Source organism: Oncorhynchus kisutch, linkage group LG30 (assembly GCF_002021735.2).
Source record: "Oncorhynchus kisutch isolate 150728-3 linkage group LG30, Okis_V2, whole genome shotgun sequence".
Taxonomy (NCBI): domain Eukaryota; kingdom Metazoa; phylum Chordata; class Actinopteri; order Salmoniformes; family Salmonidae; genus Oncorhynchus; species Oncorhynchus kisutch.
The window spans coordinates 21969649-21978400 of record NC_034203.2 but is presented as its reverse complement, the minus strand read 5'-3'; positions in this window follow the sequence as shown (position 1 = coordinate 21978400).

The following is an 8752-nucleotide window of genomic DNA, read 5'->3' as shown; positions in this document are numbered from 1 at the left end:
CAATCACAGTTAATCATGAAACATTCACCTTCACCTTTCTTCTTCCCAGAGAGTTCTTTATTCCTATCTGCAAGATGTACTGAGAACTCAGCTGGCTGTATGGACTTGGACAGTATATCCGGAAAGAGGCATGTTTCCATGAAACAGATTATGTTACAGTGCCTGATGTCTCTCTGAAAGGAGATCCTCGCCCTCAGCTTGTATACTTTATTGTCCATGGACTGAACATTAACGAGTAATATACTCGGAAGCAGTGGATGGTGCGCACGCCTCCTGAATCAGACTAAAAGTCCACCCCGAATACCTCTTGGAGCAGCCTCTGGGATAAGTTAAATCGTCTTGGAGGGTACGAACGAAGTATCCAATTCAGGAAAGTCGTATAACTGGTCAAAATACTGGGAAGTTACCACTGCTCTGATATCCAAAAGTTATTTCCGGCTGTATATAATAACGCTAATAATGTGAGAAAAAATAAAATACTTGAAATACTTGCAAAGTTTTTTAGGAGCTAGAAACAGAGCGGCCATGTCGATCGGCGTCATCTTGTCTAGGTTCAGCGGGTATGTTAGTCTACAATACATGACATTGTTATGGATAAAGATGAGAATGTTTGTATTTGTCAAGCATCGATCATCATGTCATCAGAATAAGAACCTCAACAAATGGAAAGGAGCATCGAGTTCATACCATGCACCACCATGTGAAGTTCATCATAACTTATTTCATCTGTAGCCTAAAAAACTGCATCGTTTCCCGAGTCGTAGTAGGAGGACAAAACACCATGTCATCGCGTGACTCCAAGTTTACTTCGATACGATGGTTATCAAAATTAATATGCAAGCCTGCTCCCTCTCCCCCTCTCCGGCGCTCGAGGGCACCACGCTGACCTTCATTATGCACACCTGTCACCATCATTACGTGCAGCTGCGCAATGTTGGACTCACTTGGACTCCATTACTTTGTTGGTCACCCCCTCTATATCTGTCTGCTCCTCAGTTCAGTCCCTGTGTCCGCATTGATGTCGTAATTTTTCCCCTGTGCAGACGCTGTTCTTGTTATGTTTCATGGCCGTCGTTAATTTAATGTTCTCCCTGTACCTGCTTCTCGTCACCAGCGTCGATCCTCACACTAATGTCCTACAAAAACTTTCCAGCGCTAGACCTTGACTACTTGATGTAGGCCTATTCACTGCAAATTGCACTGCTCCACTCCGCCGAGACATTAAAATCATATCACAGCCTTCTCTGGATTTGAAGTGGTGCCATGAACTCAATATTAAAGAGGCAATAAGTAACGTTTTGGGCAACCCGACCAAATTCAAATAGAATTGTGAGTTATAGATCTGTCATTCTCACTGAAAGCAAGTCTAAGTTTCTATGCTTCCCGTATTTCTATGCTTCCCGAATTTAATTGCAGTTTTTGTGTCTTTTACTTTTGTTTTTTTACACCAGCTTCAAACAGCTGAAAATACAATATTTTTGGTTATGGAAAATATGTTTTACAGCGGTTTAGATGGTTCAATGATTCTCTACATTGCTTGTTTTGTCAGATAAACTGGAATTGAGCAAACTTTTATAATTTTAGAAACTAGGAAATGGCAGAGCGATTTGAAATAAAGGTGAGAAATAAATGGTATACTCACAAGAAGCTGTAACTGTCAGCTCTGTGACTAGAACAACAGTAGTTGTTTTGAAAACTGTATTTTTCACGAAATTGCATTTTGACCAATGGTCATATGCTTGTGCTTTTCAGAATGCAGAATCCTTCCTACATGGGCACAGTGGGGAGAGGAGGTGAGACTGGCTCGCTCACACGGCAGCTGATAGCGAAACAGGGACAGGCAGATACTTTCATAGAAGGAATAAACATAATGCATAGGGTATTACTGTTGACCAAATAATGGTTTTAGAACAATCTACAGAAACTTTGTACATCAAGAATTTACAGAATTGGGACAGAGGGAAATGGGGGAGGGTCATGCTTTTTCAATTTTAGTCAAGGGGAGGGTTTAGTATTTATTTCAAAATCTAGTCCAAGGGAAGGTCACGTAATTTGTAATTGATGACATATCAATATTTCTTACTGATTTAGAATGAGTTATTAGGCTATATATTGATGTGTGCTTGATGTCGGCCCTTATCTCTCATTCTCTGTGGGTTGCGCAATATCAAGTGTGCCTATAGGCTATTAATGACTCATACCCTATAGGTTATAGACTATGAAGTGCATGCTCAGAGAAGTACAGAGCAAAGTTATAATTCTAAGACAGCTGCTGGGATGGTGTAAATAAAACTAGGCTACATTATATACTGAAATGGATATTACAACCCTGAGCCCCGGCCTGCTCTGCTCTTGCTGATCAAAACCATTTTTATGCTGCCTAACCAATGCTGTGCTGTGTAGGCCTACAGTGGCAGTTTAGGAGGATAGTCAAAGAATTCTTTAGAAAATAATTTAGTAAAAAAAATGAAATTTATTGCACACGGACATGCCTTTAGCCTATGTTCTGTTCAGTTTGAGAAGGAGAGAATAAAAACAATATGTTTCTGGTCCATGATGTATTTATCAGAATTATTGACCTCACAATAAGCCAGATTTGAGTAATTTACGTTGTGGTGCTAAAACTTGAAGCAGCAGTTGCGGTACAATTGATCGGAAATGGATAGCTCATGCTGCTGAAAGAAGGCAATTTCAAGTAGGTATAATTTAATTCAACCGTCTTCATTTTAATTCGACTTTACTAACAACAAGAGGGTTTGTGTTGGAGCCTATTTCTTCCTATTTAAGAAATAACAGGTAGGCCTACCTGTTTGACAGATGAAATTAGTGTATAGGCTGCTATATACTGTACATAGATTTCTCGGCCAATTCCTCCACCAACCATGCACTGTTTAAATAGTCAACCTCTCTGTCAGTGAAGGGCTGTTAAGTTAAAACCAGGACTCGAAATTGAGGGGGTATGTCATAGGCCTACCTTTTATAAAAGGCCTACACTGTTAATTTAGGATTTTGAAGAAAATTAAACATTCAGAGGCTGAGCTACAAATTTATATAGCTGTGGAGACAAAAAAAGGACATTGCTTGGGAAGTAATCTAATTCTGTCACTATCAATTGATTAAAATATTTACTTTCTGTACAATAGAAGATGTTTAAACCCAGACAGCTTTTAGGGAAACACTTTTGACCTTCTCTCATTGGGTTAAGTCATGGAAGAAGAGTAGCCAGTTGTTAAAGCTTACATTTTTCTGCCTCGTATTCCTACTGTCTGGGGTGGGAAGGTACAGTAGGCCTATGTACCATGCCTAATGTTGTCTCGAAACAGGGACAGTTTCGTTGCAAACAAGTCACAATGATCTGGCATTGGAGAAACATGATAAGATGAACACTATCTCTCTGTCCATTCTTAGCATGTAGTTTTGGGTAATTTGTTTGATATTAAAAAAAAAGATTACGCTAATATGTAAAATGACGTAGAATTTTTACATTTGTATGAAATGTTTATAAAAGGTTATTTTTTCTCACACCTGCAAATACGATGAGAGATTCGTGCAATATTTTTACGATAAAGGAGATCTTTCCACCCCTACTCTTGTCTGTGGTGGTCTGTGGACCCACAACCTTCTGGCCCACAGCCCTGTGCGTGATAAAAATTCCTGCATTGCCATGTAATGCTTACAGGATGAAGAGCAGTTTCTAAAATGGCATATCTAAGGCTCTGGTCTGTCCAAGAAGTGAGAGTAAACAGTAAGGATGTTCTCTGCTATCCAATTTATGTTTGAATTATTATTTTGGGTATAGGGGAGGACTTCTCTTCCCCAGAGCTAAACAACCATTGCGTCTTTCTTCATGCACAAATTTGTAGGCACACTTTGGATGACAGGATCAATATATAGCCGCACCTGTCTGTTGTGACTAAGGATGCAGACAATATTTGATGCAATATCCGTATTAGAAATGTGTGTCACACCCTGATCTGTTTTCCACCCCCCTTCAGGTGTCGCCCATCTTCCCCATTATCCCCTGTGTATTTATACCTGTGTTCTCTGTTTGTTTTTAGCCAGTTTGTTTTGTTCATAAAATCTACCAGCTCCTGCCTGTTTTCCTGTTCCTGTTTTATAGTTTTTCCCGGTTTTGACCGTTCTGCCTGCCCTGAGCCTACCTGTCGTTTTTGTACCTTAACTGGATTTTTGATCTCTACCTGTCCTGATCCTGAGACTGCCTGCCTTTCGGGTCCCTTTATGCCCTCACTGGATTATTGACCCCTGCCTGCCTTGACCTGTCGTTTGCCTGCCCCCTCAACTCTGTCTGCATTTGGGTCATACCTCAAACATGATAGTACGAACTGGTCATCACTGACCCAGCGGCTTCGGACCCCGCAACGCCATCTCCTCCCAAGGAGCCACCATTGATAGGCACGAGGAGTTGCTTCGAGGGGTATGGAAGGGTTCCAGACCTTGGCCGAATGCCATGACCATGCATTGAACACTTTGCTGGAGCAATTCTGTGGCTTGTGTCTCAGGCAGCCTACTACGACGCTAACCTTCCAGCCCCTCATTAACTCGGCTATTAGCAGCACCACCTCCCCGGTCACCCCAGTGTCCCGAGAACCCCGCTCACATCTTCCGGAGCGCTACGATGGAGATTCCCGGAACATGCCGGGATTTTCTCTCCAAGTGCTCCCTCATTTTCATAGGAAGTTAAGGACGAGCTTGCAGCCCGGGAACTACCGATGGATCTCAATGCACAACTACAGGAAGGAAGGAAGGAGAGAAGAGTCGATTCCAATTCGCCTCCGGGGTATCCCTGATGTTAGCGATGGCTCCGTTGCTGAGAGAACCCAGAGAATACCTGAGTTCCCACGAGAGCCTCCGAAGACTGACGATTCACCTCTTCCCGAGTCCATGCAACTAGGCAGAGCTAGACTGTCTCCTGCTGAACGGCTATACAGGCTTCACACTAAGTGTTGCCTGTATTGTGGGACTACTGGTAATTTCGACTCCACCTGTCCACTAAAAGACCAGGCTCATCGGTAGTAGTGAATACTCTGGTGGGCAATACGAAGAACTTTTCCTCTCCCCTTACTCGCATTCCTTTTCGTACCATGTCGCTGTTGGGGAACCGGTCAACATTTCTCCGGGTGCTCATTGACACTGGGGCTGATGAGAGCTTTATGCACACTACCCTGGCTTCCGAGCTGGATATCTCCATTCAGCCCCTCTCCATTCCCATGGATGTTAGAGCACTGGTTGGGTGCTCTATTGGCCCGGGTCACCCACAATACCACCCCCATCAACCTACACGTGTCATGGAACCACAGCGAGACGATCCAGTTCCTGCTCATTAAGTCTCCTCAGGTTCCCGTGGTGTTTTTGTTCTCCTGGCTCCAGCGTCACAATCCCCTCATTGACTGGTCTGCCGGTGCCATCATTGGCTGGAGCCCATTCTGCCACGGCCACTACCTGAAGTCAGCATAGCCTGTTCCGTGACGTCTTTCTGAGGTACCAGGACCTCCTGGAGGTGTTCAGTAACGCCCGGGCCACTTCGCTGCCCCCTCACTGACCCTATGACTGCGGGATTGATCTTCTCCCAGGCATCACTCTGCCATGGGAATGACTGTACTCTCTTTCGGGTTAATCCTTCCTTCTGCCTCCTCCACCGCTGCAGGGTTCTTCTTTGTGGAGAAGAAGGACAGAACCCTGCGTCCATGCATCGACTACTGAGGTCTAACGTCATCACGATGAAGAAATGCTATCTCATCTCCTTGGCCTTTGAGATGCTCCAGGGGGCCACTGTGTTCTCCAAGCTGGACCTACGGAACACCTACCACCTGTGCGGATACGGGAGGGGGATGAGTGGAAGATGTCCTTCAATACGGCCAGCGGCCACTACGAGTTCCTGGTCATGCCCTTTGACCTTACCAACGCCCCTGCTGATTTCCAGGCTCTGGTTAATGATGTTCTCCGTGACATGTTGAACCAGTTCGTCTTCATCTACGTCGATGACATCCTCGTCTTCTCCCGCTCTACCCAGGAACACGTGCTCCACGTCTGACAGTTTATCCAATACCTTCTGGAGTACGAGCTTTTTGTAAAAGCTTAGAAGTGCGAATTCCATCTCTCCAACATCCTCTTTCTGGGGTACATCATTGCTGCAGGGAGCGTACAGATGGATCCCGGGAAGGTGAGAGCGGTGATGGATTGGCCCTAGCCCACGTCCAGAGTCCAGTTGCAGCAGTTCCTGGGCTTTGCCAGCTTTTATTTCCGCTTTATCCGGGGCTAAGGCACCCTGGCTTCTCCCTGTCTGCACTCACCTCTCCAAAGGTTCCGTTCACGTGGTGGTTCCTCCTGACCTGTCTCACCAGTTCGTGGTGGAAGCCGATGCTTCCGATGTTGGAATGGGGGCTGTCTTGTACCAGGGGTCTGCCCTGGACCTCAAGTTGCATCCCTACGCTTTTTTCTTTAACCGCCTCAGGATATGGAGAGGAACTACGATGTGGGGAACCGTGAGCTGCTAGCAGTGAAGATGGCGTTGAAGGAGTGGAGGCACTGTCTGGAGGGGGAAGAACATCCATTCATCATTTGGACCGACCACAAGAACCTGGAATATCTCCGCACCGCCAAGCGCCTCAACTCCAGGCAGGCTAGACGGGCCCTACTGTTCACCCGGTTCAACTTCTCTCTCTCATGCCGACCGGGATCCAAGAACGTCAAGCCAGATGTGCTGTCACGATGCTATTGCCCCACGACTACTACCCCAGAACCTGAGACTGTCCTTCCCACCTCATGCCTGGTGACTGCACTCAGCTGGGAAATAGGAAAGCAGGTTTGAGAGGCGCAGTGTTCCCAGACGATCTTCGGGGGGGGTCCAGATAACCGGATGTTCGTGCCTGACGCGGTCCGCCCCGCAGTCCCGTTGGACTCTGGCTTTTGTGCGACAACACTTTTGGTGGCCTACAAATGTGCACGATTTGTGCACAAAACAAGAGTCTTCGGCAAGCTCCGGCTGGTGTCCTCCAACCTCTGCCTGTCCCTCACCATCCCTGGTTTCACATTTCCCTGGACTTTGTCACGGGTCTTCCTCTGTCTGATAGCAACCCCGCCAACCTAACTGTGATTCACTTTCCAAATCCGTCCACTTCATTCCTCTCCCCAAGCTACCCTCTGCCAAGGAGATGGCCCAGCTCATGGTGTAGCACGTCTTCCGGATCTATGGACTGCCCATGGACATGGTCTCCGACCGGTGTCCTCAGTTCTTGTCCTGGTTCTGGAAGGCGATCTGCACCCTCCTTGGGTCGTCGGCCAGCCTGTCCTCCAGGTTCCACACCCAGTACAATGGCAAGTCGGAGCGAGCCAACCAGGACCTCAAGACTACTGCCTGGTCTCCGCCAACCCCACCACCAGAAGAGGTCAGCATAACTTCTGCCCAGATGTTGGTCCGCCGCTGTCGTTGTACCTGGAGGAGAGCCCGGTTGGCCCTCTTCAAGACCACTGCCAGGTATCGATGCCAGTTGATCGCTACCGGACCCCGACTTCCCGGTATCATCTCAGACAGAAGGTATGGCTATCCACCGGGGATCTACCCTTCCGGGTGGAATCGCGCAAATTCTCCCCCCGGTTTTATAGGCCTGTTTCACATCTCCAAAATGATCCCCTCTGCTATTACCCCGTGCCCTTCGTATACATCCCACCTTTCATGTGTCCATAGTAAACCCATGTCTCACAGCCATTTGTCTCCTGTTTCCAGGCCCACCCCTCTTCCCCGTCTCATCAACATCCACCGGCATACACTGTAAGGTGTCTCCTGATGGTTCGACCTCGGGGCAGGGGGTTTCAGTACCTGGTTGACTGGGAGGGTTATGGCCTGGAGGAGAGGTGCTAGGTCCCCGCCAGGGACAGTCTGGACCCAGGCCTCATTGCGGATTTCCAATGCCGACACCCCGGTCAACCAGGTATGCGCCAGGTGGCGCCCCTAGAGGGAGGGGGTACTGTCACACCCTGATCTGTTTCCCCTGTCTTTGTGATTGTCTAAACCCCACTCCAGCTAAAACCTACCAGCGTTTGTTTCCCTGCTCCTGCCTGTTTTCCTGTTCTAGTCTTTACCGGTCTTGACCATTCAGCCTGCCCTGTCCCTGAGCCTACCTGCCATTTTTGTACCTTACCCCACCTACAGTAACTAGATTTTTCCCCCTGCCTGTTGTGACCCGACCCTTTACCTGTCCTTTGCATGCCTCTGTTAGGAATACACTTTTGTTTCTTCAACGCTGTCTACATCTGGGTCATGTGACGACCCTCCCACTCTGTTTGCCGTATTCTTTCTCTTTGCTCTTGTTTTCCTTATTAGGATGTCGGTGGGCAGAGCCGGGAGGGTAGTCAGCGAAATGGGCCATTGCTTATTGTATGTACTGTACATTACTTCAGTTATTAAATATATTTTTGTTATTCCTTATCTCAGTATTGGCTCCCTTTTTGTTATGGGCTTTGAGCCGGTTCGTGACAGTCATACCTCAAACGTGATAATGTGGGGTGAAACCAAACGCATTTAGCCTACATGACAGCCTACATGACAACATAACATGTAGCCTAGCCCTGTCTACACATCGCATTGGCATACAACTGTTATTTCACACAATGATCATGCAACACTGCACAATTTGATACACTGCACATCATTCATTGGAAACAGAGTAGCACATGCATGGAAGGTGTGGTTGTTTAGCTATTGGGAAGAAGCGTCCAGAGAATCCGTCTCGCA